The following is a 24021-nucleotide window of genomic DNA, read 5'->3' on the forward strand; positions in this document are numbered from 1 at the left end:
AGGCAGTCATCCACTTGCTAGTAGAAGAGAGTGGCCTTGAGGTTGTTGCGGAAGACAGAGATGGAAGTTTCAGCTCTAAGGGTGGCAGGGAGTGAGTTCCAGAGTTTTGGTGCAATATAGGAGGAGCCTAGACCTCCCGCTGTGGCTCTCTTTATGCGTGATTTGTGTAGCTGGTTGGTGTACTGAGCTCTGGTGAGCTCTGGTGGGGCGAGTGGATGTGGTCCTTGACATTGCTTCGGATAGGTATGCTGGAGCGGTTTTGTTGATGCATCTGTGAGTGATAGTGAGAATTTTCAGAGTGATACAGTCTTTGACCTGGAGCCACCAGGCTTCACATCTGGTGTGGGATATGTGGTCTCTTCTAGGGATGCTCATGGCGGCTCTGAGGGCATTGTTTTGTGTGGTTTGCAGTCTGTGAATGTTTTTGGTGGAGGTGCCAGCTAGGAGGGTGTTGCAATAATCGAGTTTGGCTCCTATGGTTGCTCTAGCTATGGCCAAGCGGGTGGGGTGGATAAGTAGGGTTTAATAGCATTGATGAGTTTGGTGCTGAACGCTGATACAGAGGCTATGACGCTGACTTGTTTGTTCATCAATAGATTTGCATCAATGTGAACACCTAGAGTCTTGACAGGGGATGATACGGAGATGGTTGATTTGTCTATGTTGAAGTTATTGTATTGGGGGCTTAGTTTAGATAATGTGTTTGTCTGGCCCAGGATGAGAATTTCAGTCTTCTCCCCATTAAGACAGAGGCCATTGATTGCCATCCAAGCTTGGATAGTGACATAGATGTTGTGAACGGCCATGGCGTCTTGGTGATAGAGTCCAGATAGGGGTAAAAGTACTTGAGTGTCGTCTGCATAGTTTGTATATGCAACACCCATGGAGTCAAGTAGGTCGAAGAGGGGTTTTGTGAAGAGGTTATAGAGGGTTGGGGCTGTACAAGATCCTTGGGGGACACCGCAGTTTATAATGGTAGGATCTGTGTTAGCTGTGTCGGAGTAGACCTTCATGGCTCTTCCTTCAAGGAAGGAAGTGATCCAGAATGCTGCTTGATAAGAGAAATGGGCTGCATGGGTGAGGTGGGTGGTGAGTGTTTGGTGATCTCCCAGGTCAAAAGCAGCTGATAGATCAAGAAGGGGGAACAAGGCGGGTTTGCCTTTGTCCATGATCTGTGAGATTTGATTTTTTAGGTCTTATAAGGCGGATTCTGTTCCATGCCCGACACGGAAGCCAGATTGTCTTTTGCCTAGTATGGAGTTAGCTTCTATGTATGATTGGATCTGGATGTGGGCTGCTTTGTCCAGGATTTTCAGGAGGAACGGGACTGTCATTATCGGTCTGTAGTTGTTGGGTTGCGCTGGGTCAAGTGTGACCTTTTTTAGAAGTGGCCGCACCCAGGCTTCCTTGAGATTGTTTGGGACAGTTCCTGTTTGGAAAGATGCGTTAATGAAGGCAGTAATCAGGGTGCTAGGTCATTGGCGCATTCCTTGATGATATTGGGAGGGCAAATGTCTGCTTTGCAGAGGGATGGTTTGAGGTTTTTGATGTGATTAAGGACCTCAGGTTCAGTGACGTCTCTCAAGGAGAATTGAGAGTGATTGAGATTACTACGCTTATCTTGTGAAGGGCGGTTGTTTTTTTTGGTTTGGGAGGGCTTTGCAGTGGTTTGGGATTTTGTTCTGGAGGAGTTTTATTTTGTTGAGCATGGCGGACTGAATGCTGGCACACCAGGCTTTGTCTTTAGTTATCTCGTCAGCGGTAGCCGGAGGAGTGACTAATTCATTAAAGATTGCAAATAGTTCTTTAGCTTGGGAGTTGGCCTTTGAGATCCTATCATTGAAAGAATTGGATTTTGCTGCTAAAATGGCTTTTTTATATTGGAGGGCTATTTGTTTGAATAGGCTCTTATTTAAAACACTCGGATCCGTTTGCCAGTTGTTAAGCGACTGACGCTTTTGAGCTTGGAGGGTTTGGAGTTCTTCCGAGAACCAAGAGTTGCAGTGAAATGACTTTTTTTCCTTCTTGCTTTCATGTGGGGCTATAAAGTTTATGGCATTGGTGAGAGTATCATTGAAGATAGCTGATAGTATATTTGGGTCCTGAGAGAAAGGTGGTGCTAGGCAGGGGCTTTTAAGGTGGGGATGCAAGTTGTCTGCGTTGAGTTTTTTAGAACTTCTTATTGTGGCAGGTGGTGCGTGGGTGAGAGTCTTAGGTTTAGGGTTATGGGAATGAGGAATTTGATGCATGTGTGGTCCGTCCATGGAAGGACGGTGTTTGAGGTAATGTTGGATTCACAGTTGTGATCCATGACCCAGTCAAGGCCTTTGGAGTGAGTGAGGGTGAGGACTCCTTGGGAGAAACCTAAGTCTGCGAGTTCTTTAGCTAGGGTTGCAGCGGATTTATCCTTAGGATCATTGTATCCTAAATGTATGTCTCCTAATAGAAGGATTTTGGAGGACTTTTTAATGTTGTTGCTGAGTCGAGGGGAGAGGTGCTCTTGGAAGTCACCTGGGAGTCCGGGAGGTCTGTATAGGATGTGGATGTTGATTAGATTATTGGGGAAGAGCGTAAGCTTGGTTGATAGGATATTAGCATTCCCGCCCCATGTACTATGGTCTGCTAATCTAATGCATAGTGAGTCTTTGTGGATAAGGGTGACTCCCCCTCCAATCTTATCACATCTATCTTTCCTAAGGATGGTGTAGCCTGTGGGTAGGGCTAGTGCGTTGGCTGGGCAGGAGGCATCATTGAGCCAGGATTCAGTGATTCAAAGTAAGTCCAGATTAAGTGTGGATAGTAGATCATTTATCTCGAGGGCATGTGCAGGTAGGGAGCGTATGTTCAGTAGTGCACATTTAAGAGGTGGATATTGCGTGCCTTTGATGTTTTTGTTTGTACTAGTATGGGGTGAAGTGTGCTTGTTGTGGTGTGTGGTAGTGAGGGGCTTAGTGCAAAGTAGTGTAGAGGCATGTTGGGGTAGTGGGGGGAGAGGGGCAGTGCCTATGCTCATCTTAGTATGGGGTAGTGGTGCAGTGCGGGTACCTAATCTGGTGTTTCTAGTCATGATGGGTGTGGGTGAGCAGAGCAAATACCTAGGAAGTGATTGATTTCTGAGATTGCGGAGTCTGGTGGCTAGGCTAGGTGGCCGTGACTGTGTGATGTTGTAGTCTGGTGCTGCGGCATGTGAATTTAGTGCCGGGTGCTGGGTGAGGTGTGCTGGGAATATGTGGAGAGGCGTAGAGGCCATTAGAGTGAGGGCAATAAGGATGGCTGTTAGGCTGGCTGAGCGGAGTGTGGCAGGGAGAGTGCGGGAGAGTGAAACTATGCTATGATTGGGAGATGCACTCTTGGGCATCATGGTCTTGGAGAGTGGCTGTGTGTGTGTGTGAAGCTGGTGTGTGCCACTGGTATGTGACAGAAATGACAGGGGGATCGTGCGACTAGTGCTAGGTAGTTCAGAGGCAGGTCAAAAGTGGGTCACAATTCAACAAAATACAATGCCTAAATTCGATTTTCTAAGTGGGGCAGGCAGAGGCTAAATGGTGGCAGGGCATAAAGGGTAGCAGTTCAACAAAATACGATGCCTAAATTCGATTTTCTAAGTGGGGCAGGCAGAGGCTAAATGGTGGCAGGGCATAATGGGTAGCAGTTCAACAAAATACGAAGCCTAAATTCGATTTTCTAAGTGGGGCAGGCAGAGGCTAAATGGTGGCAGGGCATAATAGGTAGCAGTTGGCTGCACAAGAGGATACAGTACAAGCAGATAAGCAATACTGGTAAATGCGCTAAATAGTATAGTGAGATATTATATATCAACAATAGACCAGGTGATAGCAAGCAATTGTCCAAAGTCAGTGAAAAGCAGAGGTACCGACGAGGTGTACCGCATGAAGAGATTAGGTGGAAAGGTTAGGTTCTGGGGAGGTGTGGGCAAGCTGCAGGGTCAGGGCGGGCTTACCAGAAAATGGGCAGAGTCCTTAACCCAGGCCTCAGGTGCCTGCGGACAGGCTCCAGACAGGAAAAGTTCCTTATGATGAGGATCCTTTGGATGATGGGGCCGGCGTTTGCCTGCTGGCACCTGATTGGCCTTCTGTAGTTGCAGTTCACCAATGGGGGCTCTCCTGGATGTCATGTGGTCGCCTTCAATACCATGTTGAAGCAGGAACACCTCATGTGTCCCAATGGAGGCACAGAAAAAACTCTTGAAATGCGCTTTTTAGCTCGTTTTTTCACTAACAATATCATTTACACTGCTCATGTGTAATTATGGGGCTAGGAGGAGCACTTTTTACTGGGTGGCATTTTTGAGCCCAGAGGCTAAAAATAGGCAGTGAGCCTACCTTAGGGTGGATGCACTCTAGTGGAGGGCTAGCCCACTGCTCCTGCAGTGTTGAGGGCTCCTGCACCTCTGTGGTCCTGTGAAATAATGCTGGTACAGGCTCCAGACAGGAAAAGTTAGTTGGTAGATAGCCTGGTCGACAAGGCACATAATGCCCCATCTGCCTTTGCCACACCGTCAAGCAGTAAACCTGTCCTAACCAATAGGATATCTCTAGGTGCACCTAACACCATCAGGACAAGTGCTTGCCATACTACCCTAACAGCAAACGCTACCTGCACTTTGCTTAATTGTGATTTAGTCAATGCACACTCCTTACCTGCCCACGCGTTAGACAGCAATGACCTCCTTACTACTCGTAACATAGATGCCCTGGCCAGTACAGAAACATGGCTTCATGAAGCATCCAGTCTGGCCCTAACATTAGCTGTCTCCACAGGCTCCACTATTTACCGGAAAGACAAACTCAATGCTAGAGGTGAATGGGATGCTCTTTTAGCAAAAGATTCCCTCCCCATATGTCCGTTCAACACTTGCTTAGTGCGAAACGGGGACATCTTCATATTCAAACTGACCACCTCACCTAGAAGCATCAAATCAATCTATGTTATCTACTGGCCACCACGGGCCCAATCTTAACCTTTGAAGAAAACCTTCTTCATATCTTGAGGGCCAATATCAAGATCATTTCAAAAGTCATCCTCTTGGGCAACCTAAACATGGGCCTTAACAATCTGACCCTCAGGCCTTCTCAGTTGCCAATTCCCACAATGCACTAGGCTTTAGGCATTGCATTAGTGATCCCACCCACACTGGATTGGATTGCAGACCTGAACTGCCACATCACTATCAGATCCAATTCCAAATCCAATCACCACATTATTGCCTTCACCATCCCACACCCTAAGAAATCCATGCCCATTACTCTACCTCTACCACCCCCATTTGCGGCAGCTCATGCAAATTCAACAAAGACTGTATTCTACCCTTACTGGATGCGCTCAAACTAGAGTCGCCACACTCTGATGATCCTAATTTTATGAAAGATCTCTACGCCTCGACCCTGAAAAAACTCTGCAGTAGACACCATTGCTCCCTTAGTTCACTGAAGTGCCAAACCGGCCACACATTTAAACTCATGGTTCACGCCTGACCTCCTAGGACTCGGCGATAAAAAACAGCTTGCAGAATCGATCTGATAAAAAACATTCACACGCCTGAGAGACTGGAGTTTTCCAAGGCATCCAAGCTGTACAAACAAACCATAATTTCTGCAAAATCCACCACCTTTAATTCTATATTTGCTAACGCAAAATCTGACATGTGAGAGATTTTCACTATTCTTAGGGCACTTGAATCCCCTGCTATCCCTCCCTGGCTCTCTCACCAAGGACGAATTCTGGTGTACCAATATTCAAAATGCTATGCTCAACAACAATGAACACTACATAAACAAATCCTTCCCAAACAAGCCCTTCTCCAACCACATCCATGCAGCACAGCATTGCCACCACATCCACAATCACCAGTCAAATCAGTTTTGCTTCAAATAGGTTTCAGAGTTAGAAGTCCCAGCTATCCTAAAGAGCCTAAAACCCTGTAGGTGCTGTATGCCCAGCCACTATCATCAAGGACTGCTCTCAAGCCTTAGTACTTCCTTTACTAAAAAAATCCTCCCTAGGCCGAGCAGTTCAAAACAACTACCGGCCTATCACTACTGTCCCATTCCTACTGAAAATCTTAGACAGAGCGTCTTACCTTCAAATTCAGCAATACTTGGAAACAAACCATATCTTGGGAATGCACCAGTCTGGATTCCGCCCATGCCATGGCTAAGAATCAGCACTAATGGACCTAAAAAAACAGATGGATGAGATCAGGGATGAGGGGAAGCATGCCCTTCCTCTCCTTCTTGATCTGTCGGCAGCTTTCAACCTGGTCAACCATACGACCCTCTGCCACCACCTTACCACCTTGGCTAACTTCTCACCTGAAGCCATAATGTGGATTGCCTCCTTTCTAGAGGGGAGAGTCATGAGAGTGTTTGCTGAGAATGCCAGTGCCCCAACAGAACCGATCCCATGTGGGATATGCAATCCCCAATTGTGGGATTGCACATCCCCAATGCTCTATAACATTTACACAAGAATTTGACATTCTTGGTTCCATCGGCATAGCATACACCAACTATGCCAATGAAACACTAATTTGCCTCTCCCTCTCCGGTAACTACTCGGAAGACTCGAGCATCCTTAACGCCGGATACACAAACATCCAGGCCTAGATGGCGGTAAACCGCCTCTGTCTTAATGGTGACAAGACAGAGATCCTCCTGGTAGGGCCTCCTGTGGTGCTAATAAAACTCAATGTCCAATACACAGCCTTGAAAATTGACAGCACTCGGATACCCGACCCCACCTCAGTCAAGACACTAGGTGTCTATCTTGATGCTACCCTGTCATTGATCCGCAAAGTGAAGGCAATCGCCTCCTCCGTGTCCTACACAACCAAACTGATAAATGCATCCAGATCCAGTTGTTTTACCACTGCATGAGCAGTCATTGGCTCTAGGCTTGACTATTGTAATGTCCTCTTTGCTGGCACCTTGTCCCAAAACCTCTGGAAGTTACAAATCATACAAATGAATGCACTTTAAGCAGCTCTTAACATACCCAAACATGAGCACATTTCTGCTGCCAGGAAAGAGATTGAGGCTTGAGTTTCCTGTGCATCGCAGCCAAGCAGTGGAACTCTCTTCTTCCCACCCATAGAGCTGAACCTTCATACTGTGTATTTTCCGAAGATCCCTAAAAACCTATTTGTTTGCCTATTCAGGGATTCCCCCTAATGTCAATAATACTCAGTACAAGGGAAGATAATTCGACACTCTCTCCCAAACCACAGAAGCCGAATGAAGTCGACCCTCCACCCGTGGTTGGCACAGGCACCTGATAGAATAAACAGGACACCACGTGGCAGCCAATGGGGGGAAGAGGAGTTAGGAAGAGGTTGTGGATAGGATGGGGGGAAATAGGAACACCGGTAAGAGGGTTAGGAAAACCTATGTTGGATAGGACAAGGGAAAGCAACGGGAAAAAACCCTACCTATTTTCCTCTGAACACTTTATGCCTGTATCAGGCATACCATACACAGCATATAGACCTGAGATTTGAAACACCTTAATACGTGCATCTACCATAGTCTTAGACCTGCCCCTATGACTTCATAAACACAAAACATAGATGATACCCAGCACATGTCATACTTGGGAGAAAATCCCACAATGAATCCACAAACACATGGCCCGTGGGCTTACAGAAACAATGAGTATGAACACGTAACATGAAACATTGAACGTATTTGCAGCAACATGAATAACAAATAACATATGCCCCTTTTGATTTTAGAACGTGATTTGCAGAACACTTTTAGCTGTCATGCAATGCAGTAATGGCTCTTCCACCCGCATTGAGAAATGAAACTTGCGAGCGAGCAAACTTCTAGCACTGGAGTTCAAGGCAGCAGGGTACTAGAAACAAGGACAAACTACTTATGTCCGAGCGGTAAGCGCGCCGTTCCACACACAGCAAATAACACCCTTATGTGCGTGATACCGCCCGCCGCCACTCGCCCTGTACTTAACTCAAGTCCGGGAGGCCCGCGAGCCTTCCCGGACATAGCAGTTTCAGCTTCTAAAGTGGATTCTGCCGTCGCCGGTAGTCCGTGTCCCCGTATAGAGTTTTCACATGCTGCTGCCTGCGTCGTAGCTTTGCCTGCTACTGCTTCGATACACAAAATAAGCCACACCTGCCGTGGCTCTGTTACTCCTTATAAACGGTTGTTAATCCTTACCAGCTGTGTCAACGGCTGCACGGCCCGCAACTACAACTTCCCCAAAGAATGCTGGGAAATGTAGTTAGAGTTGAATTTGTGAATTCCACAGACCTCTACCGCCTTTTGCACACCCCTTTCTTGCACCAGCCCTTTTTCCTGACACCTAATGTACTTATGTCTGTTCTAACTGACAATGTTTGTCCATTGCAAGTAACTGGTCTCTATAACAGGGCCTCGATGAATGTGGGTTTTTGTTTTAAATGAAAACAAATAATAATAAATAAACCTACAATATTGAGGCATCCTCTGACAGGAGCAGTACCTTTTTCAAGCAGTCAAGCTAGGCCCATTCCTGTCCTTGAGGTGTCTGCTTCACAAGAGAAATGTGATTAATTCAACACTATTTTTGTATGAAAAAATGAGAAGATCAGTGGTCTCATCAGTGCCTCAAAACCAGATGAAGCCCCACTAGCCATCCCCCGGGCACTGCACTCCTGGAGTTACTTCAACCACCACTCTCCTAAGGATCTCTCAGATACATTCACTTCCCTTATCCCTACCACTTACTCAGATGACCTCCTCCTGGCCTTCCTCAATAGCAACTCACTGTACCCCTTGTGCTCTTTATGTGTGTGTTTGGGCACCTTTTTGTTGCGCAAAGAGAAGGTTATGGGCTGGTGGCAGTTAGATACTGACTTGACAGTAGTTCTGAGTGTCCTCCATGTTTGGGACACCCAGGTCCTGCCATAGGAATCATTGTATTCCTGGCTACTGTAGCCTCTTGGTTTCTATTGCCTTTACACCTTGTTACCCAAAGTCCTGGGAAGCCATGACTCTGCCCCTTTCTCCCTAACTGGCTGTTGTGTGGAAATACCATATATGGCTCTCGGGCTACCTCCTGTGAGAATGTTTTGTGGGTACACTTTTGGGATGGGACCTGTATGATTGGAGTATGCAGTAAACTCACATTCTGTGTTGTGGGTTTCTGGTGTTGGTTGTGTGCCTGGGCCAGCCCTGACTGAAACTGGAGTGAACGCTGTGTAGTGTTCTGAAAGGCTGGATGCTTCCTCCAGTCGATATTTTGTTTTATAGATATCTGGTTTGGGTTAATGGCCTGAATGCCTGCGAGCCTGACTGACTACCTGCATGCATGAATGCACTCATATATGATTGGCTGAGCCTGAGTGAATGGGCAACACATGTGTATAACTAGGGACCCCTCACTCACTTATTTGTTCAGAAGCTGAAGTCGAAGCTGAAGCAAGTTGAAGCTGTTCCCTGGAGCCCAGCTGGAGGAAGAAGTCTGCTGCTGCATTTCTTCAATGAATCCAAAAGCGCTGTGTTCTCTCAAAGAGTGATCCAAGAGAGGGCCTGGTTAGGTGACCTCTTCCCACGTTACAAGGGACCATCGTGCACCTGCTGCTCTTCACAAGATGTACCCTGGAAGCCAGCCCTGTGTGCCTGCCTTCTGGAGAAAAGGTACTTGTCAGTCCAGAAGAAGAGTACTTGGACATCTTGATCCGAAGAAGTCCAGTTGTGTCACCGAGGATCCGGAGCTTCAAATGTTCCATCTGATCAAGGAATCGTTGTGTCCAGAGGAAGGTCAACCGATGGGTTTTCTGCTACCAAAAAATGAAGATGTCCCGAGGGTTCAACCTTGGTGAGGGTCTATAGTCCAGTCCAGTGGTTGATTCCAGGTTGCCAGAAGCTATTCAGAGGTCTGTGCTGCGGCTGCAACATTGAAGAACCAAAAGTAAGTAAACCGCAAAATCCTGAAACCTGACACCTATTTCTTCTACTGCACCCGTTGTCACCGAAAAGCATCAAAAGTCCCCATTGGTCCTATCCTCTTCAGCCAGGTGTTTTTTGAGTCCTCAGTAAGCAACACCTTTGTGGGACATCCACAGCTGGTGTAAAGACCCGCCAACGGACACCACCCAAAGACCAAAAGTGCAGCCTTTCCGACACTGTCTGGTTCCTCCTTTTCTCTTGGCCTCGTCATCCCAGCATCTCCTTCTTGCAATGGAGGTTCTTCGTCAAAGGGTTCCATAACGTAAAGCCAAGAAACTCCACCTCTGCACCTGCCAAGGCACCAGTACGGGGAAGAGCATCTTCCAGCCTCAGGAATCATCCAGTGGTCCAAGATGTGACTTGTATTCTGTTCTCCTGTGGCATCTTGGGTACTTTGGGGTGGTGGGACCTGTAGAAGAAAAGAACATTATTGAACATTTACGGAGTTGGATGTAAGAGACAAGATGTTTCCCTTACAGATTGCCCAGGTAGGGGGAACCTCACACAGTATCACTATTTAAGTTTAGCCTGCCTTTCTGCCTTGATCTTTGCAGTTACCCCTTGCTTAGAACTCTTATACTTTTTAAAAACCAACAGCAGTTTGTGCATTATTAATTAATCTAATGATTGTGTTGTACCACATAGAGTATGTATATTGTTCCCTCTATTAAGATAGTGTTGCAAAAGTACAAAGTGTTATTATTTATATGTGTGTATTTATTGGAACCTTATTTCATATAATGAAGCTGTGTTATCGCCTAACATAGTGGTTGGACATTCCTTTGTGGGGGCTTGGGGATTCACTGTACTTAACAACCAGCTTGCATCATCTCCTGAGAGCTTAATCCTTGGTTTCCCATCCATAGCTACCATATAGAGAACTTTGGCTGGGGTGCTCTGTGCCTCTACCCCAACTATAAAAGAGGGTAGACATAGAGCAACCCCATTCCAGTCTTTACACAGTGTGTGATGTAAAACTTGATATTTACTCATATATATATATATATATACAAAGTTTCCTGGAGCCACACAAGATGCCATGGCAATGTAGGACAGAGGTGGCCTATGATTGATGTGTAGCATGATCAACAGGAGAACATGACAGATTGGTCACAGTTGAAACATCTGGGCACTTCATTTTGTAACGATATCTATTGAGGACCACTATTAACACAGGAAGGACTTTCTCCCCCCAGTTAAAGCGCCACACCAAATACCGTTATTTCTGTAAAATTGAGTTTGCTTAGCTCTTTCTGAAAAACAAATAAAATCACCAGTGATTTCCCCCCTGTGCCACACTAAGGCAAGAACCAGGCCAGGGTATTGACATCATAGATATACTTATTTATTTGAATAAGATGCTATTGAACCTGCAGTGAAATGTCAAACAGAACGTTATCCCTGGCACACAACAATAAATCACACACGTGAGTTGAAAAGAACACAAACCACAATTCTTTACTTTCTACAAATTTCAAGAAATAATTAGCACTGGTCAGTGAACAAAATTTACAAATGTAGTGCTGTGAAATTGCAATTTTCCTGCATGCTTATTAGGATAGCAGTTTGGTTTTTCAGATTTGGGCACATGCATGTGGTAATTATGATTTCACCCACACTGTTGGTTTAAAATAAATTTAAGGTGATTTAGCAGTTTGTTTTTAGACACCCCCTCATTTGGTGTATGTTGGGGGAGTCTGACAGAAAAATTAGGATGATTGTAGAATTTTGGTTTTCAGACCCCCCTCCACTGAAATGGTTGTGTTGGGGAAATGTTGACAAAAAGATTGGACTGATGTAAGAACAAAGACACGACTGTTCCTTAAAGAAGTCAGGGTTAACAGGACAAAAAAGATGACCTAATTAAATTATAGGCTATAGTTTTTCAGCACACACCGAGAAGTGAGCTTTGTTAATTTTTTCAGCACACACCGAGAAGTGAGCTTTGTTAATTTTGAATTTTAACAAACATCACCCCGTAGTGTTCTGCTAAAGAGAATTAAGAAAGTTTATATTTGTAATAAAATAGGCTAAGGCTATACACAGTTTTACCCCCACTCCCTCCCGCCCACTATCGAGAGAAAGGAATTAAGGCCTGCAGATTCACCCACATTTTGGTTACAAAGTGCTCAAGTTGACTTACAATTAAAACTTCTTTTTAAAGTTCAGGACAGCCAGCTGCATGTCAGTACCCTCTGGAAAGATAGGGCAGGGGTCTGATCACTCCTCTCTCAAGGATGGCCTCCCGCTCTCCACCATAGGAACCAGTCAGCTTTTAGGCCTTCCTAGAAATAGACAGCTCCACCTAGATGCACTATCAGCCATCTCTTCTGGTGTTTCATTGCAGCTGACAGATGGTAAGTTTCAGCAGCTCTCCCTGATGGTAAATTTTAGTGGGGGTCTGTCCCTTCCTCATAGTGAAGTCCCCCTTTTATAGCAGCAATGACACCATGAAGTTTACAATCTTTGGGGAGTACCTGCAAGAGTTCGCGCAACTAGGAATGGACAGTTTACTTTTTCTCGCCTCCCTACTCCAGCCCAGCTCTATGGATTGATTTAGAAGTCTGGAACAGACATATGGCAATTCCCATATGTAATCGTCATCTGTCCTCATGTAAAATTTTTGTCAAAAACGAGTTATGTGGCAAAACTTCATAATTTTACTAGCAACTGCCATACCATATTCATTTTCTGATTCAGCTAATCATGGGGAATTAAATAAGACGACAGACAGGTGTGCACCATTTTGCACAGCCGTGTGGCAATCTTCTGCCGTTTTCACAAAAGGTATTACTTTTAGGAACATGCAATTTATTCCACATATTCTTAATTTCACTGTTGGCCAACTCTGAGGTTTGTCATATTTTCAGATCAGCCAGAAACCCATTTTAGATGGCCATTGCAGTTCCCTGAGCCGTAGGATGGATTTTATATAACCAAAATTGTCAGTAAATTACTTGACACATAATTACTTGAAATTTCTTGAAATTACTTGACACATAAATAAAGAAAATCAGACTTATGGTTGCTGAGTAAAATGACTAAATGATAATAGTCCTTTTAAACAAGGGGAATCTTCATATGGGCCAATATGAGCTTCCCTTCCACCATGCAATTCAACATTTGCCACAAGCCCAGTATTTTTTATCAGTCTCTTTGAAGTTGGTTGCCTGTTCTTTGAAGTTGGAGTTTCGGCCACCCTTAATTGTATCCCCCTTTTTCACACTTCCTGCTATCATTCAGGTCATGCTCCAGCTAAGGGAAATTGTCCTGCAGAGACAGCATGCCTACAGGACACTTGGTTGCACACACCTTTCAAGCAAGCCACACTTTATTGCAGTTGTGAAATAGATGGAGGAATGTAAACCAGACCTTCTGTGGAGGGAGTTCTTTGTGAAATTTGTCCCACAGCAGGAAAACAGGGTCTGCCTTGGGCCTAAGGAAGTGGGCTCCTCTTTTCAAATATTTTCTGGTATTCTGCATGCAAAATATAATATGCATTATTTTTTTGTCAACATAACCACGCCTTTTCCCTGACATGTTTATGTTGGCAGGGGGATATTTTTCACATATAAATGGCTTTATCTTACAAACACACATGCAAAGCCATTTTTGTGTCAGTATTTAAAAATCATGTTGTTCATGTGAAAGGGACCTTCAGTTTGGGGCCTTTGATTACACCCCACAATTTCCATCTTTTGTTGTCTATAAGCATATCACATATCTAACATGATCATGCAAATGTGTCCCTATTTTCTAAAGGTCATGAGTTAAAATGAAGCACACATGAGCATACACAATGTGAGTGAATGTGCCTTTAAAGTCCTGAAGAATCAATCATGCTCCCTCCACTGTACATGAGGCACACTCATGTATGTCCATGGAACGGTGTGAAGCATCATTATGTGTGCAGAGGACTTGGAAAGTAACAGCGAGCATAGAAAAAAACAGAGAGGACCCAGCAGAGGAGGGTTCAACCACACACTCAGTAGATTACACAGTCACTGATCCGTGATTATTTCTATAGGTGTGTAAAGTGGCACATAATGCAGCACACTCCTGGGACTTCTCCATCACACAGATTATTCACCTTCATCAATATCTGCATATGCCACAATGTCTAAGCACTCAAGTGTGATCACACTGAAACCAATCAGCTGTGGCCACTTAACATTGCCATCCCCTCCCATGGCCTATTCCCAGTAGGTAGTTATGTGTACAAACAGACATTTCCTGTACCTATTGGCAGATATGTACGTGGACAACAAGAAGGAAAGTGGAGACTGGTCCAGAATGCAACAACACACATATTGAAGTTAAATGTTACCCTACAGGCGTGACATCTATTCCCATCCAATATTGTGAGGTTGACAGCATCATAGCCTGATGTCAATGTGGCCCACTGGGACTATGTGTCCATTGAGCATATACATGCAGTATCCTGGCTTAGTGCCAATGTGACCCAAATTGGACTTTGAATCCATGGAGCATGCATTTTCCCTCATATGCAGCATCTACGTCTGGTGTCAATGTCGCTCAAATGAGGCAATGGATCCATGGAGCGTGCATGTTCCCTCACATGTGTGCAATGACAAGGTCCCAATAAAGTACACAGAAGCATACCCTCATGAAGTTTCATTTGTCCATTTCACTTTCATCATCTTTTCCTTGCAGGTGGTTCCAGACCCTCCGATGTACCCGCTGATGCTGGTGTGGGAGTGGACAGGCTATATGTGTGGAGTGGGTTTGTGTGCTCAGATGTCATGCTGGACACAGAAGATGTGGATAACTGTGCCTGAAACACCTACAAAAGGTTTCTGTTGTAGTGATTGGTCCTGCCCGTCAAGCACAGATGTCAGACACCCGAGTGCCCTGTTAGTGGTCTCATTACAGTGAATATGTCTAGATGTATACCATGCTGCAAGATACTGACAGCTGGGATAGCACAGGTGAATCTCCTTTTTGCTTCTGGTAGTCTAGAATTGCTTCACTACAGCCTCTTCCTGTTTTTTGTGGAAAGTAATAGGCCCACCATTACCTTGTTGTGATGATACCTGAAGTGTGCTTGTCTAGGGATTCCTTCAGTTATGCTAGGATTTCATTCTCTCATGTGAGGAGCTGGTTATGCTGCTCAAGCTGTTGGAGGAACCTCTCCTGTGAGTGCAGCTGTTGTTCTTCTGCATCAAACTGCCATCTGGCCTCATTGACAATGTGAGGTTGCTCAGCTGCTAACAGGGCTGTGTTATCCTGCAGCTCAGTGGTGCACTAAGAGTCAGCTTTGTCATTTGAAAACCCATGCATTTCTTTATGTTGATATTCATTCTCATTCTCCTGCAAAGGCTCCTGGCCCAAAAGGTTTTCAGGTGGCACCCCTTCCTCCTGCACCACTGTTCCTACCTGTGATATGGGTACTGACATTTGTATCAGGGCGGAGGTTGTTTGAGTGGTACCAGTCCTGCTACCAAACCCATTGTGGATGTGGGTGTATCAGTGGTAACTGGATCTGCACCGCTGTCACTGGCATGTTTGTTGCCTCCTGAGGTGCTGACAATGTATCTTGCCATCACAGCATACTGCTTCTTGCCACCCCTTCTCTGCTGTCTAGCATGTGCATCATAATGCTTGATGGAATGCTGTGATGTGCTGCCTGCATGGGGAAAATCATACATACACAGCATTATCTTTCGCTCGGGCAGTATTTTGGTGTTCTGTGTGTTTTTTGGCGTCTCACTGTGTCACGTCACTCCTCTAGGCCTCCAACACTTTCCAATTTAAGGAATGGGAGCACCTTTTGTTCCCAAGTTGTCCATGCAATCCTGTCAGGTGCCATCTCACAAGTACTGGCTTTGTCTTCCTTGGCCTTTGATATGTTCTTGTGCATGGCACGTTTGAGGCCATTCCTCCTCTTACATATGTTTTCGTTCTCGTGTGGCATAGTAGACACTGCAAAGACTGCATTTACCAGTGCCATCTACATGTCGCATCTTTGCACCAAGTAGTTGTGCTTTCACTGGCATCTTCTTGTTCACCAATACGTATACATTAGTGTCCGTAGAACGTAGGGCCATTACACATGCCATGCTTGTTGACTTGTATTGTCCTTGTATGTGGTCTTGTGTCTTTTCTGTCTTTCCAGGCTGCAGCTGGGAATGCATATATTACTGCTCTCCTAGGACTTTTTACTGGAGATCTAGTGAAATAATTGTGGCAGCGTGATATCAACCAGCAGTGTGACCGAAATGAGACAGTGTTTGCGTCACTTCCTACAGCGTTGTGACCTAAGCAGGTGGGTTTTTTACATCACTTTCCCTATCAGTGCAGGGTTCCATCATTTGTGTCTTAAGTCCGCCATCATGGTTTTCACTGCTATATGAGGTAAACTATGCCTCCTTCACCAATCAGGAACACCAGAAGGTAAGTCGTTTTCATGTAGGTTTATTTCTCTTAGTTCATAAGTAAAGAAAGCACTGGGACATCCATCTAGCCCAGCACCTTAGGTCCAACACCAGTAGAACCCTGCACACCAAACATACATCAACATTCCACCTAGAGTTCCAGTGACATCACCACACCCACACTCCACCTAGAATGTTAGTGACATCACCACCATCACAACACTCATAGCCATAATCAATCCCAGCACAGATTATGACATATGTCACTCTCTTCAACCAACACAACACTCATAGCCATGATCAGACAAAGCACAGATTATGACATATCTCCCTCTCTTCAACAACACAACACTAGACCCATGGTAGAGACCCACCACAAGTGCAATACTACCAGAAATGTTACAGCTCAGAAACCATTTTCTACTCCCCCTAAGCCAAACCGCTACACCCCAACATCTAACCAAGATCTTAAATGGAAAACAAAAAACAAAAACTAACTCAACCACAGGCTCCCCCCAGAACCAGAACGCACTCAGCTACAAACCCGCTGAATGAACCACAACAATGGAAGCACCAACAATAAGTCCTTCACCGTGGAGACCCCTTGCATTGCAACCAAAACTAACCCACTCACCATCTAATCCCCACACAGACATGTGGCCATCATGTCTGTGTCCAACAAATATAAAAACTCCTGCCAAAACTTTAATCCTACTTCGAATCTCCATAACAACACACTGTCCCCATAACATACCCAAACAGCACATCACTGTCCTTAAACACCAAACAACACCAGAGAGCACCTCACTGCCCCCCTAGAATGACCCAGACAGCACCTCACTGCCCGCTAGACAGCACCTCACTGCCCCCCAAAAATGACCCAGACAGCACCTCACTGCCCCTAAAAATGACCCAGGCAGCACCTCACTGCCCGCTGGACAGCACCTCACTGACCCTAAAAATACTGGCATCATCCACACATAACCAGGGGACATGCCCCTACAGACATGACAAACAAAACACTGCAGGACAACATGTAAAACCCCACAGTAAGCGATAACCAGATCAACACTTTGGCGCTAAAGTCCCTGCACCAAACCCCAACATGTCCCTGAAATGCAAAACAACAAAATGCACGGCAAGTAATTATAAATTTAAAATGGATGCAAGTGACATGGGGCTAAAGTCCCAGCGCCATACCCTCACCCACATGTCCACTTCAACCAACCTGAAAAGAAAACATTGTAAAAACAAACATTACCATTTCCCATGGACCCCACACCCACGAGTCCATGCCGAAAACCCAAAGAACATATCCTAACAGCAGGCCACCTACATATACACAACACCATAATATAACCATACAGGCCTTAGACAACTAACATAAACCCCGAATCCAAACCAATACCTGTACTAACCCAGAGGCCACTACATTTACACAACAGCATCAAAATAACACCGGCCTCCCCCATCACCTACCTTACATTAGACCTCCAACTCCTTGAGCTCCTTCCTCCTAGAAAGGCCCAACAAGTCAGGATCGAGCTCCCTTAAGCTCATTACAGCGTTGTAGCACATCTTGCAAGAATCCTGCTGCCGTGGTCATCCCTTGATGCAGATGACTGAGGAATGCCGCACCTCCAGCACATTGCGACCTCCTTGCCTCTCCTTGACACATCCCAGGAACAATTGCTGCACCACGCCGCCCATTTTGAGGTCCCAGCAATTAGTCACACTATTTGGCCCAGTAGCTTCCAGCACGGTCACCTTGAACACAGTGTGTGCTCTGAAATGTGGAGAAAACACTTTATTGGCCACTCTTCTCACTGTATACTTCTGTAACCTTCTCCTCGGCCGTCTACCCGGAACACACCAGCACCAACCACCAGCGTAAGCACTGCGTTCCAAAGGCACGCCGCGTTCCAGCTGAGAATGCTGGGACGCTCCTTCGTAAAGTGACGTCATCATTGTCACAGCAGGCACGGAACAGTCCACACAGCTGCAAGCCTCTGCTGCTGGACCGCCCGGCCCCCCGCAGCTCCTCACAGCCCATTCCTTCATGCCCCCATACACGTCATGCTCCAAATGGACACTCAGAGCCCCCGACCAGCTGAATACCACGTTCCACTTCACTGTTATCCTCTCCCGTACGCGGGATGCAAGAGCCAATACATGGCCCTCAACCTCTGAGGGGCCGGCCGCAGCCCTCTCCGGCACCTTAGCCAGACACCCGGACCTCTCCAACAGGGCCAGCAACACAGCACACCACACCAGGCAGTGAGCCACCGCAGTACCCGCTCACCGCCCAATCAAGCGGTGTCAATGGTGCCGCCTGGCTGTTCCAGCCCTCAGCAACAGCAGGAGCCACCGCAGCCCCTTCTGGGACCACCGCTGAACGTCTGGACAGCTCCCCAGGTGTCTGCGCACCGACCGCCAACTCCAGACAGTAGGCCACCTCAGCTCAGCCCAGCCTGGCAGTCCCACCTTATAGACCAGCAACCATGTGCTCTGCCAAAACAGGTCCCCACTCTTGGACCATCACTGCTCCGCCCGGCCTGCAGCTTACTGCTAGATGGATGTCTCACTGGAAGGCAGCGCTTCTCACCAGCTGCCCCTTCCCAGCAGCACAGGAACCATCCTCGTCGCCAGTGAGGTAAACTATGCCTCCTTCACCAATCAGGAACACCAGAAGGTAAGTAGTTTACATGTAGGTTTATTTCTCTTAGTTCATAAGTAGAGAAAGCACTGGGACATCCATCTAGCCCAGCACCTTAGGTCCAACTGACACCAGTAGAACCCTGCACACCAAACATACATCAACATTCCACCTAGAGTCCCAGTGACATCACCACACCCAGACTCCACCTAGAATGTTAGTGACATCACCACCATCACAACACTCATAGCCATAATCAATCCCAGCACAGATTATGACACTATACTGCAGCAGAAGCGCAAAGGTAATGATCTGTCAGTATTCTGCCATTTACTGCCTGAGGATGGCAGAAACCGTTGTTGGCGGAAGTATGACGGTGTGCACACCACACTTTAAATGAGCTCTTCTGTGTTTTATTAAAGACTCAAATTTGATTAGAGCCTTCATTGGGCATTCCTTTATTTTGGTATTATGGCAGGGTTGGAGGTTTCCATCGTTGATCCACTGCTCTGAAGATCTTATCCCATGCTAGCTAGGGAAAGGCAAATGACATGTACTATGAACTTTGTATCCTTTGCACCTTTATGATGGTAACATAACTAACCCGAGTTGTGGTAAGTGTGAGTATAGAACATAGAAGCCTTTGTTTGATTGATTTTGTTACATTGTAGGGGAATGGCTACGATTGAACTGCAAGTTACCGGGGTCATCATAAAATCTAAAATCTATATGCAACAATGGTTGCACAAAGCCCTTGTGTTCCTTGACCTGAGAAATCAATTAGGCATCTCGTTATCTTATTAACAACCTTTTGACTCTGCACTACTCTATGCGACCTCAAACTGAGAGAGAATGTAAGTATCCATGGCAACCGGGACTCCCAAACCTGAAACACTAAGCCTAGTGCCATGATTAGACGACAGTATCAGAGTGGCACAGTAGGCTCCCGCGAGTGCACTTTCAAGTCCTCTGCTCCATTATCATACACAATATGCTTCTTACGGCGACAGTGCAGGATAGCACCCTGGACCCAGCCAGATCAGCTCCTCGTCTGTCCTCTGGGTCTGTAATGAGAGCAAATGGCAGTGTCGTACATAGCAGGACGTGATATATATTGTTTTAATACAGATTTCATTGTGCTCCATGGTGAGCAGGGTATTCATTAGAGCATCTATAATGGTTCACTGCAGGTATAATAGCTAATATAAGCCATTGGAACTAGCCAATCATGCTATAATTGAACTCCCTATTAATCTATTTTTTGTTAAAGAGGACAATAAAATTGCCATATAGTGGATGTAATGTGAACTGCAGTTGATGTAATGTTAACTGCAAAAAATAAGTTTGAGAAAGCTGAAATGAGAGTTGACATTTTAGGTCTGGCTAAGAGAGCTCGCTCTCATGTAGACCTAATGCATACTTCTTTCGACTTTTCTACAAATCATCTACTCAACAAAGTTTAAGCTACCTTATTAGTGTGAACCAAAAAGAGTGTTCTGTCCTAACAAAGTGCTGGGATGCTAAGAGCAGCAGCTCCACCCTGCACAGGGTGTAGCCAATAAGCAGCAGCAAAGGCTGGACGGACAGTGTTTGGGCTAACAAGGTCACGCAAAGGTTCATGCTGCTGCTCGCGGAGCCATGACAGCCATGCAGAGCCCACTCTACCAACAGCTGCTTTGGAGCTGCCAAATGTTGTCCTGTTTGAGGCCACTACTGCACATGAGCTGGAGACCACCACTGTGCAACTGGGACAGACATCAGAAGACAGAGGTGCTCCTCTGATGAGTAATTTGACACTGGCTTTGAGTGTCGGAAGTGATCTCTATTCAATAGTCATGTGTGGTTTGACATGTTCACAGCACGCTCACCACATTCAGAGGTGCTTTCCTCTGACCTCAGCGATCGTGAGAGGAAGGCGACCAGCGAGGCAAGGCGAGGTGAGGGAAAAGGGAGAAATCGGCTGATCCGTGGTTCGTGGCCGAAGAGAGGCCTATGAGAGACTGCTGTGACTGCTGCTGCAACCCATGTAAGGAGCTGGGGAGGCTCAGACATGCAGTGAGGTGAAGGTATAATTTAGTGGGGGTCCAGGGATCGGTGTTGTGCAATTGTGTGATTTCATATTTCCACAATTCCACAATCCTATAATCCGCCAATCCTTAACCCTCGTGGCCCCCCTCTTTGTGGTCCCCGAGCCTGGATGCACAGATGCCCATGCGTTTATGGAACTATAATAGATTCATACTTTCCAGGAAAGCTGTAACTTTAATATCTTACAGCACTCTCAGCATTTTCCAGCATTTCGTACTGCGTGATGATTGTGATCAACAGACCCAGGAAGACCCAATAAGCTGCGACTGACTGATTAGAGAGAGTATAGTAATTCACCTCATCCTATACTCACCCTACCCACTCATTACTATCTGGCATGGTAGCAAAGACCAGGTCAAAAAATGGGGGCAGCATTGACAGTAGCCAAACTGGCAAGCCAACTTGCATCCATGCATGCTTTGCACCAGCCAGCAAAATCAGTAAAACCAGCGAGCAAACATTATCAAACAACCATAAAGTGGGCCCTGAGGAAACACTCAGACAAGACAATATTAAACGAGTTTGCAGAAATCCCAGATGCCTTGCCTCTACTTTTACCCACATTAACTGCCCAAGGAGAGAGAAAAGGAGCGATGTTTTTAAGATTCAGACTGAACCTACTTCCAACAAGAGAAGTTCAGGGGAAATGGAGCCAAAATAAAAGTGCAAATAGTGACTGCAGATTCTGTCAAACAATAGGAAAAACAGAAACTCTCTATCATGTGACTATGGAATGCGAGGCACTAAATCAAAAGAGACTGCCCTTCAGCGCCAAATATCTTAGTGCCACAGTAGAAATGGAAAAAGAAGAAAGATGGAGTCAAATCCTGATGGGAAATAATAGAAAGATGGTTGCAACCATAGTTCACTTCTGGGAAACTATTATGCTGGAAAACAGTAACAGTAATGAATAAGTATAAAAGACAAAGATGTTGCCGTTTTTTATAAGGAAAACAATGTAGATTGAATGTGAATGATAAATGTAAGGTTTAAGATGTAAACCAAATGCATTTTAATAAAAAAAAAATAAAAAAGGAGCGATAGCAGGCATAACAGAGGACTCCACCCCAGATGACCAATGGGAGATTGGGGGCGCACCAAAGGAACTATTTGCCCACATACATCAAAAATCCCCTTTACCCCCCTACCAACCGGGTAGCTTACCTTTGCTCTTGGATGCAGGTGGCTCCTCTTTACCCTCCATATTGGGCATTTCTGCCTCACCCCCTGTATTCCCAGCTCCTTTGGACCCCTGACCATTGAGACCCATGGGAGATGAGGGAGCCGTGAGACCACATCTCCTAAGCGGTCCCTCGGACAGGTCAGTCTTGGAAGTGCTGGACAGATAATAGAACGATATTATGCAGAAAACTGCATGGGACCAGCACAACCCACCACCATCACGCATAGCATACATGAAGATCATGTTGAGACCCCAAGAGGAAACACGGCCAATGATTCACCGAATACCCAGGGAAGCCACTTGGTCATTGTGGGAGGATGACTCGGCATGGGCACGCACATGGACATAGAACTCGACACAGAGTCTGACCGTGGGGCCAGGAAAGGAGCGTATAAAGAATGAGAGATTACAAACTATAAATCAGCAGTACCTTTGATTAAGGAGCTGATTATTGATCCCATGGAAGATGTGGAGGGATTTAATGATAGACACACACGAGAAGAACATGGAATCAGTGGAAGAAGTGGACATTTGGGTGACCACTCGAAAAGGACTTCATGCTCTTTTACCTTGGCCCCCGGGAGGGGATTGGTCCAACCCAGAGTCATGCACAAAGGTCAAACAAACGCAGACCTGAAATTCGCATGCCAAGAATGTTCAATATCCATGCTCCCAGAGGGGAAATAAAGAACATACAAATAAGATCAGTGAAGGACATGAGATCCCACGGGGAACAGGAATATTATAGCTTTTGGCTGAATGACATTGCTTTGTCAATAGTCGACATCAAGGATAAAATCTGCAAGATGCAAGCTTTATGTATGAATGACAAGCAACATGTTGGCAAATGCATCGAGATCATCCTTAAACTCCTAAGGGGTGGTGTGCCACAGCAACCAAAGGACACTAAAAAACCTGCTGTAATGGAAGGTGGGACACAGACACAGCATGAGATAAAGACCTGTGCACCTGTGCACTAACCACCCCTCTGGGCGTAACTTGAAGTCATTAATATGCCCCTGGGGGGGGAGGGATTTCTGCATTCCCGACCCACTCAAATTCTGGAGGCCACTAAGGAGCTACTACTCATGTGTTTTCTGTGATGAGGGTAAGCACAAGCTTACAGCCCTGACAGATCGAGAAACAGTCGTCGTTTTCCAAGGAAATGAGAAATGGATCAAACGTATTGCAGTGAGCTGAACCCTTGATTACCACTGCAAACAAAAAAGATTGTGTACCAAGTCTGAAGACTATAAATATTGTTGAAAATGGATGAGAATCTATGAAATCATCTTACAAAGATCTTAAGAATGCAAACGAGAATAAGGGTAAAGATCTCGTGACTAAGACTAATGACAAAGATGGAGTCGATCTCCTGGCTGGCTGGAGAGTAATAAATATTATCTGCAGCTTCAAGGGCTGAAACCACGGACATAAGAACTCTTATAAGAGAACATTGGTAAAGGTGGTATCAGAGACTGCGGGAATTAACGACCTAACCTTTAAAAAATGTCAGTCACGCAAATTCTATCGGACTGTATGTTCTGTGGCGGTTGCAATGTCAGATTTGGGATGGTGAACTAACACCTATGAGCTGCAATATTAAATTGTGCGGACAAACTGGCAGAGAGGAGAGTGGAGGTTTACCAGGATGAATAACACGTCACATGACATTTGGCTCATGCCGCTTTATGCCATCAAGGAGACTCCTCGATTACATACACAAACACA

The sequence above is a fragment of the Ambystoma mexicanum genome, chromosome 6p, assembly GCF_040938575.1.
Source record: "Ambystoma mexicanum isolate Mex_15411 chromosome 6p, UKY_AmexF1_1, whole genome shotgun sequence".
In the NCBI taxonomy this organism is placed as follows: Eukaryota; Metazoa; Chordata; class Amphibia; order Caudata; family Ambystomatidae; genus Ambystoma; species Ambystoma mexicanum.